We start from the raw sequence: 8,740 nt of genomic DNA, 5'->3' as shown, positions 1-8,740 counted from the left end.
ATGGTCTTTCTAGATGTATTAGGATAGGCTTATGGCTTATTGTTTTGTTTGAGGGGTAAGAGGGTAATTGCACTTGTATTATTACATGTATGTATTTTGGGGTTTTGGGATTTCATTCTCATTCGGTGAAAGCTCTCTCTCTCCTCTCGATTTCTCTCTGGCTCTCATTTTCTTCACTGCTTCTTCATCTGCGATTGAAGGTTTCGGTTGGCTCTGGTGTGGATCTTGGTGATGGTTCTTGGCTCTTATAGTAGACTGAAATAGTACCTGCTGTTGATGCTTGGAAAGGCACTGGTGCTTGGTGTTCTTGGATTCACGCAGGAAGAGAGTTGAAGCTTTGGTTACATCCTAAATCAGGTGTGGTCAATCCATAGTTTCGGTTGTTTGCTCTCTAGTCTATGTATAGAGTTTGTCACTGATCTTAGGGCTGTAATTCTTCTCTGTAATTTGAAGATTGCATGAGCTTGGTGAGAGCTCATCTCATCCTTGGATGTAGGTCACTGACTGAACCAAGTAAAACCCTGTGTCTAGCCTATTGTTTCTTCCTTCTCACTTGTTCTTGATAATTATCCGCTGCGTAAGAGTTAGATTCCTTAACACAAATCATACAAAATTTTGCAGCACCATGAAGTGTTTGATAAGAAGGTATCCTTATCGTGTAATATCATATTCTCTAGGAGGTCAAGTATAAAGCAACCATCCATCACCATCGTCATAACAAACGCATTTTTTTCCGCAACCAATGATCTCTAATTTGTTCACAGCAGTAACACAAACTTTTAATTTGTTCACAGCAGTAACACAAACTTCTAAGGTCTTCCTGGAATAAGGTCTTCTATTTAGAAAACGGTTCAGTAACAGGTTTCCATGGTCTGGGAGTGATTCTCATTATAATTCGAAGGGCCAATTGAGACTGACTGAGGTGTATAGGCTTCTGGGTTTAGCTTATGAATTTGCTTTGGAACTCCGTATATGTCATAATCGGATTGCACTGAACTTCACCAGCAACTTGGTTACGCCAGTGTTCAGTTGATGTATTTCAATGTTTTTACCAGAATCACAGGAAGATGAAGTTGCAACATCGGTCATTAATGAGTAAAGCACCTAGCAGCTTTTCTCAATTCGGTACAAATCAGACGCCATGTGGATAACAGAAGCGCCCGTGGCCTAATGGATAAGGCGTCTGACTTCTAATCAGGCGATTGTGGGTTCGAGTCCCACCGGGCGTGAATACCTTCATTTTTGTGTCCATCGTGTCTGTCTTCCTAAATCCACCTTTTTGTGTGAACCAGCATCGCAGTGTGAGATGACTGCTGAAAAATGGATGTTAGAACTTTGAGATGCAATGCGAACACTTAATCCATAGTTAACTGGGGACAAAAAGGGAGAAAAAAAACATGTTATTTCCTTCCCATCAAAAGTCACTTGTACATATGTACATACCCTCCAAGGCTAGGGTGCATCACACCAAAAAGAAATATCTGATGCCGACCCCAACAAGTGACATACAAAATACAACAGGAAATAACACTATTTCCACCATATAAGGTTCCTATCACGCACGCACAAGTCATAACTTATACCCACGTTGACGTCCACTGTGCTGAAATCTATTAAGTCACTAGCAATCCCACTCAATCTATGTGGATCGGGAGTAGGCACAAACATCACACCCACAATCATCTCCATGATCAGAAGTAGTGGAGGTCCACCAATCCCTGTAATTGGGAACGCACGCTGAAAATGCCTCAGGCGTGAAGTTGGACGTGGAAAGATCGGCAGCCTCAGATAATGCTGAATCTATAGAACATGGGTATATACAAAAGTGAGCTCACAGAGTTCAGTGAGGGGAAATATCTATAAAGCAAACATAACAATATATCATGAAGTTATGATGCACAAACATATGCTCTAGCATACAATGCCTAGGTCCGTGAAGGTTAAGCGCTACTCCGGTCACGGTGCAATATTCTTCCAATACCCCCACAAGGTTTAATCATATTCACATAACCACAAGAATACCATCAGACCATTGGGTTACTCACATTTCACCCTAGACAACCGCATGAGGCCCATGGGCTACTCATATTTCACCCACAGCCCATTGTTTGACCAACACCTAATCCCCTGTTGGCAAGGGAAGTAGCACTCAGATATGCACCCTAGCCATGCAATCTACTATGAAGATTATGCGGGGTCCGAAATATGTTTTGTGTCCCATACCACAGTCATACAACTGGCCTTGTATGCAATATAGAATTAGAACGAAATGCTTTCCACTATACTTAAGTCATTTCATACCCATCATAGTAATGAGCGTGGGAATACCGAGTGTACAGTCCATGAGTGTAATACCCATCAAACACATCTACCGGGGCGTACGATCACACATTCAAGGTATTTCTCACATCATCACCAAAGGGTACGTATGCATCCATAATCATATACACATGCATTGCAACTATATAAATATCATGCTATGCCATGCATGTCCTAATTACATCAATTCTACACATAATATATGCATGCTTGTATGACCAGTAAAATAATATAAGGATCCTTGATGCATGAGAGTCCTAAGTTCCCACTCACCAATTACTTGTTGGTTCTACGTACGCCTCTTTAAAATTCACCATAAGCTAGCTTGCATGCACGCCTTCTCTTTCCTCTAGGCCTTTAATGTCTTCCCTCCACTTTCTCTATTTCTCTCTGATTTCTCTCTGATTTTGCTTTCATTACTTTACTTCCACTCCTTCTCTCTCCTCTTCTCCACTTCTCCACTTCTCCACTCCTCTCTTATCTACGTTTTTAATTCTCTCTCCCTTATTCTCCTCTTTTAATGGCTGCTCTTGTTTCTTCTTCTTCTGTTTGTCTTCTCCCCCCACGTTCTCTACTTCTTCTCTCACCTGCTACACTCTTTAATGCCCTCTGTAATTGAAGTCTTTCTCTTTTCTTCCATTTCTCTCACTTATGTATGTCTCACGCACAAAGTAATAAGAAAAGCATGTTTTTTTCTTCTTACATCTCACTTTTAACACCTCCTCCTTCTCATTTCCTAAAAATCTACCACGTCAGGTGAGAGAGAGTGGGAGGTGTCATTCCCTCCTCTCTCTCCTCTTTAATCGGTTAAGTGTTTAAGTGTTTAATGTATATAATACCATATATATATATATATATATATATATATATATATATATATATATATATATATATATATATATATATATATATATATATATATATATATATATATATATATATATATATATATATATATATATATGATTTACTTTATACATAATATATTTATCTATAGTATAATATATACATATATGTATATTTAACTAATTAGATGGGCTTGTGGGCCACCTGTAATATCATACGCATGGCCCACACTGAGGTGCGAATATTAGTACCTCCGGGTTCAGAAAATCATGCTGATCGTTCTCTCGTTTTCATTTTAGTTTAATTCCACCGGATATGAGATCTATGAGCAGTACTATGTATCGGTCATGAGGAAATAAATAAATCCTCAAATAATTAAATCGTATCTCTTTGGAATGACATTCTCGCTGAGGGTCTCCAGTGGTTCGCTTGTCGATTCGATGGTGTCGACTCTGGGTTCACTAATCCGAGTTGGTTCTTTAGGTAAAAAATAAATTCGAATTAGATCAGGAATTTTGGGGTGCGGGTATTACACATATGATATATTAACTCTAGTAGGGGAGGATATTGAACCAAGAGTGTAAGATGCATGAGGGGAGGTATCTGAACCTAGGTCGATGTGACTAAGTAGTTGACTTGCATTGGGCTAGGTACATCCCTGAACACGCCAATACTCATGCCAATGGTGTGGTGAGAGAGAGGTGACCTAAACCCCAACCATGGTGACAATCCGAGAGGGACGCCTTACCCCTAAACTAGATCTCAAGACTGATAACTAATCCATGAGAGATCAAAATGACGAGACCTACCAGAGGAGGTTGGTGTCCTATCTTAATGCGTGTTTGCCACATAGAGACTAGCATCAATTAGAGTATAGTAGCATTGTTGCATTTCACTTCATATCATGTTGCACTATATGATGTGCCGATTTAGACTGTGATATTGGTTATATGTTTGTGAACTACTTGCTGAATTCATATTGAGCTTCCCTTCGGGGAAATTTGTTGTTTTAGATTTTGTTGCAAAACCATATTTCACAACAATTCAAGAGTACAAGACACCAGCAACCGATCTGTATGGTGGATAAGATTTTAGGGACTATGACCTTCACGGTGAAGAATGTTTGTGTCACGACTGTGTGTAGCAGAATTAGTTCAACTCATGAGATGATTCATACCGTTTGTGATATGGAGATTTTTGAGCTTTGAAATTATATTTTATTTTAGGACATGTAACTAATGTAATCTTTAGGAGTTTTGATTATACTTTTCCTTTCCAGTAGTTGATTAAGTTTTGTCCTCACTTCCACACTCTGATTTAGTTTTTCATCTTCTAAGATCCTTGATTTGATTTATTTTCTTAATTATATTTTATAACATTGATTTTTTCTTGCTCATGATTAGTCTATTGTGTGGATTGGTTTATGATTGTATACAATTTGATCTGTTGGGTTGTGGATCACTCATTCCCTCAGGTATTTGGGTGGATAGGTACCGGTTAAGTTGGATGTGACAAATAATCTACTAAAGCACATGACGTTAGGAAAGAAATTGAAGCCTTATGATTGGTGGCATGGCATATCTTTGTGTATTGATAGTTATTTGACATGCAGATTTTTATATAAGGGGGGAGGAAGGGTGACTATTTTATATTCATGAGGCTTCGTCCTTGGTCTTAAGAAAACTCGAACTCTTAACCACATATTGTAAGTCATTGGTCTTTACCAACTGGAGCAAATCCTTAGTTAAGATGCAATTTATCCTTTATTCTTTTGGGATCTGAAGTTCATCCAAGCTAGCTTATGCGCACCCCAACTACATCCATAGGGTAGTTCTTATACACACACAAGCACTAGTAAAATACTACATTCATATGCAAATGGGTATTTGTTGTTTTTATTAAATAAATAAATATAGATGAAAAAAATAAAGGTGCATGGATATAAAATACTGTAGATTAGGTTTTTTAAATATTAATATAACACTCTTTTATTTTTTTGTAAATGCATTAATAACACTAGCAACTAAACTTTACAGCATTACAAGAGACGTAAATCCTTCATGTATCAAGAATAGGGTATGTCAAGTCTAGGACTCTCTTCCATTTGTTGCATGAATTCACAATCCTTGAGAAGGGAATTGGCTTTTAATTTAAGTGAAAAGCCAAGGATCAATAATCAACATGGTGAGACAGAACAGAGTTTGAAAGCCTTCGGAGAGGGAGGCAAGGATGTTAGGGTAAACACCATTTTCTAAAGAACCAGGTTGGATTTCCTCCTCTAATCTATTAGCAAAAAGAAACTGACCCAGAAAACCATGATTTCTTTTGATCCTAGAAATTTCTGTTAGATGACTCTTCCCTTTCCGTTCAAAAGGTTCTTGAGGAATCATTTCAACCTATTCAAATGTTAACTGTTGAAGATGATAATAGTTGAAGAGCAAGAGAGAAGAAGAAGAGAGAGAGAGACGTTGAGAAGAAGAGAGAGAGACATTGAGGAGAGAGAGAGAGACTGAGTATGCATATGAAAGAGCACATAAAATAATAATCACATTAATTTTACAATGACTTAGTACATAGTTTTATATAGAAAAATAGTCCTTTTTTTAGTGTTTTAGGAATCCTTGTAGCTATGGTGCTAGGACTAGTGTTTTAGATTACATAAAATATTGATTCAGTATCAAACTCTCCTTTGGGTTGCCTAGTGTCCTTGTGAGTACCAATTGTAGCGTTCTTCTTGTATGTAATAACTGGTGTTTGATCAGTTGTGGGACTTCTAACAGCAGTAGAACTCTTGCAAGTTTGATCATCTATGGGACTTCTAATAGCAGTGAAACTCTTGGAAGCAATCCTAGCCACATATGCTTGAGATGTAGTGGTGGCTAGGACGTTGGTTGCTTTTCTACATATATCCCTAATATGCCCCCGCAAACTCAAGGGAGGTGAAGTGACCTTGAGGTTGGCCAGTTAGGTACTGAAACGTGGAGTAGATAGTGGTTTGGTAAGATATCAGTCAGTTGATCCTTAGCAGATAGGAAACGAAAATGAAGATCTCCTTTGGAAACCTTATCACAAACAAAGTGAAAGTCAATATCTACATGTTTGGTACAAGCATGAAAGACATGATTTGCAGTGAGATAGGTGGCACCAATATTATCACACCAGAGTACAGGAGATGGACGGGTGGGGCCCAATGGGAGGTGATTCAGCTAGGTGTGGGGATGGGGGTGTTTAGTCCATAGGGGAGGGGATTAGGCCAAGGGAAGAAACATGGGTTACTTGGGGAAGGGAGTCATGTTCTTCTAGGAAAGGTGATTCAGCCAAGGATGTGGGTGAGGTTGGGGGGACCGGAGGAGGAGGAGATGGAGTAGGAGAAGGAAACACAGGAGGGCTAAGAAGAGAAGGTAAAGGTGGTTGAGAGTGATGGATAATCGCAGTGAATGATGGATGGTGAAAAGGAAACTATTTTTCATCAAAAACAACATGGCGAGAAATTAGGAATTTATTTGTTTGACGAGGACTGTAACCAAGAAAAACATGCATGTTAGAGCGAACTCTAGCTTGTGTTTGTTATAAGGACAAAGGTAAGGGTAGCATGCACGACCAAAAACTCTTAAGGAAGCATAGTCCAAATGGACTATGAAGAGTTTGTAGTGGGGGTGAGACATTGCCCAAAACAGGGGTAGGAGTCCTATTTATAACAAATACTGCAGTTTCAACAACATAGTTCCAAAATTTTCTAGGGCAAGAAGTATAAGATAACAAGGTAAGGTCAGTTTCAGCAATATGGCGATGACGGCGCTCGACAGCCCCATTTTGCTCATGAGTGTGAGGACAAGTGAGGCGATGATCAATCCCACAAGAAGTGAGAAAGGTAGACACAGGACGATATTCACCACCCCAATCACTCTGAAAGCGTTTAATCTGTTTGGAAAATAAATTTTCAATAAGTAATTTAAACCATTGAAGAATACCAACAACCTCAGACTTCAAATGCATAAGATACAACCAAATGTACTTACTTAAACCATCAATAGAAGCAATAGGAGAGGGTTCCCATGTATCCGAATAAATCAAATCCAAAGGGCATTTAGATATTGAAGTAGAAGAGGAGAAGGGGAGTTTATGACTCTTTCCTTTTTTACAAGCATCATACAAAAACTGAATTTTCTCAGAAGTAACAGGTAATCTAAATTGAGAAACAAGACGATGAACTAATTTAAAGGCCGTATGGCTAAGTCTGGAGTGCCACTGGGAGACAGAAGTGCGTTCACCAATGAAAGCTTGTGGAGAGAAGTCGCGTAAGGGCATCTGGTAAAGTCCATTCCTAACAGTTCCTTGGAGAAGACAAGTCCTTGATGCTCGATCCTTCACATAAAACAAGTCAGATGAAACTCAAAGATAGCATTATTGTCACGAGTAAACTTGGAAACTGATAAAAGGTTCTTTTGAATGGAGGGAACTTGAAGAACATTATTGAGAGAAACAGGAGAGAGTTGTGTAGGGAGTACCGATGTGAGTGATTGGCAAGCCTGTACCATTGCCTACCAAAACCTGATCCGAACTAGTGTAAGGGTGAGCCAGTTGAAGATTGTCAAGGGCATTGGTGATATGATGTGTAGCCCTACAGTCAGGATACCAAGTGTTGTCTGTATAAGGGCCTCTAGAGAGTTCGGAAACATGTACAGAGAGGGGAGCATTAGTTGTACCTTGAATAGCATGATTGTTGCGTTGATAACAATCACGAGCTTTATGGCCGTGACAATCACAAATTTGGCAAGTAATGAGAGAGGACTGCTGTTGTTTGTAACCACTAGTGGAGGGTGGAGTGGCAAGAAGTGGAGGACAATAGTTAGAAGAACATCCATGAGAAACTCTACCTCTGTAGTGTGATTGACCTCTAAAGGAGGACGACAATTGTGAGCAGTACCAGTCTGAGCTTGATTAGCCAAAGGGAAAGAGGAGTCATAGGCTAAGTCATCCTTAAGACGAATTTCTTGAGTGACTAACATTCCTTTTAACTCAGCAAAAGTGAAAGGGATGCCATGAGTTGTAATAGAAGTAACAAAGGCCGAATAATCAGGGCCCAATCAATTGAGAACATGAAGACAAATATCATCATCTGAAACAGACTTACCTGCAGCCGCAAGTTTATCAGTAGTATGCTTAATACAAAGAAGATAATCATGAATTGTACTATTACTGAGTTTCATGATTTGTAATTGAAGGCAAAGTTGAATAATCTTTGCTATAGAAGGTGTAGCATAGGTAGATTCAAGATGAAGCCAGACTGTTCTGGCGGTAGAACATCCAACAATTTGAGCATGGACGGATTATGTGAGTGAAGCAATAAGCCAACACATGAGAAGTTGGTCCAGGTGAATCCATGAATTGTAGGCAGGATTCAATTTGCATATAGGAATGGAGTCTTTTTTAACGACCGTAGTTACAGGAGGACATATGAAGGAGCCATCCACAAGAGAAAATAAGTCATAAATCTTCAAGAAAGGAACAAGTTGCAACCTCCATAGTAAGTAATTGTTGTCGATGAACTTGATGGTCAGGAGACTGTTGAGGG

At 39.1% G+C, this 8,740-nt stretch overlaps 1 non-coding gene across 1 annotated transcript; it reads left to right on the top strand.

The window, feature by feature from the left end:
• Positions 1 to 1,156: 1,156 nt before the first annotated feature.
• On the top strand, positions 1,157 to 1,229 carry TRNAR-UCU (transfer RNA arginine (anticodon UCU)). Its single transcript has one exon. It is a non-coding gene; the product is annotated as a tRNA-Arg (tRNA).
• Positions 1,230 to 8,740: the final 7,511 nt, after the last annotated feature.

This window comes from Hakea prostrata, chromosome 3 (assembly GCF_041222555.1).
Source record: "Hakea prostrata isolate BN-2017 chromosome 3, UWA_Hpros_2, whole genome shotgun sequence".
Lineage (NCBI taxonomy): Eukaryota > Viridiplantae > Streptophyta > Magnoliopsida > Proteales > Proteaceae > Hakea > Hakea prostrata.
This window is presented reverse-complemented; position numbering and strand designations above follow the sequence as displayed.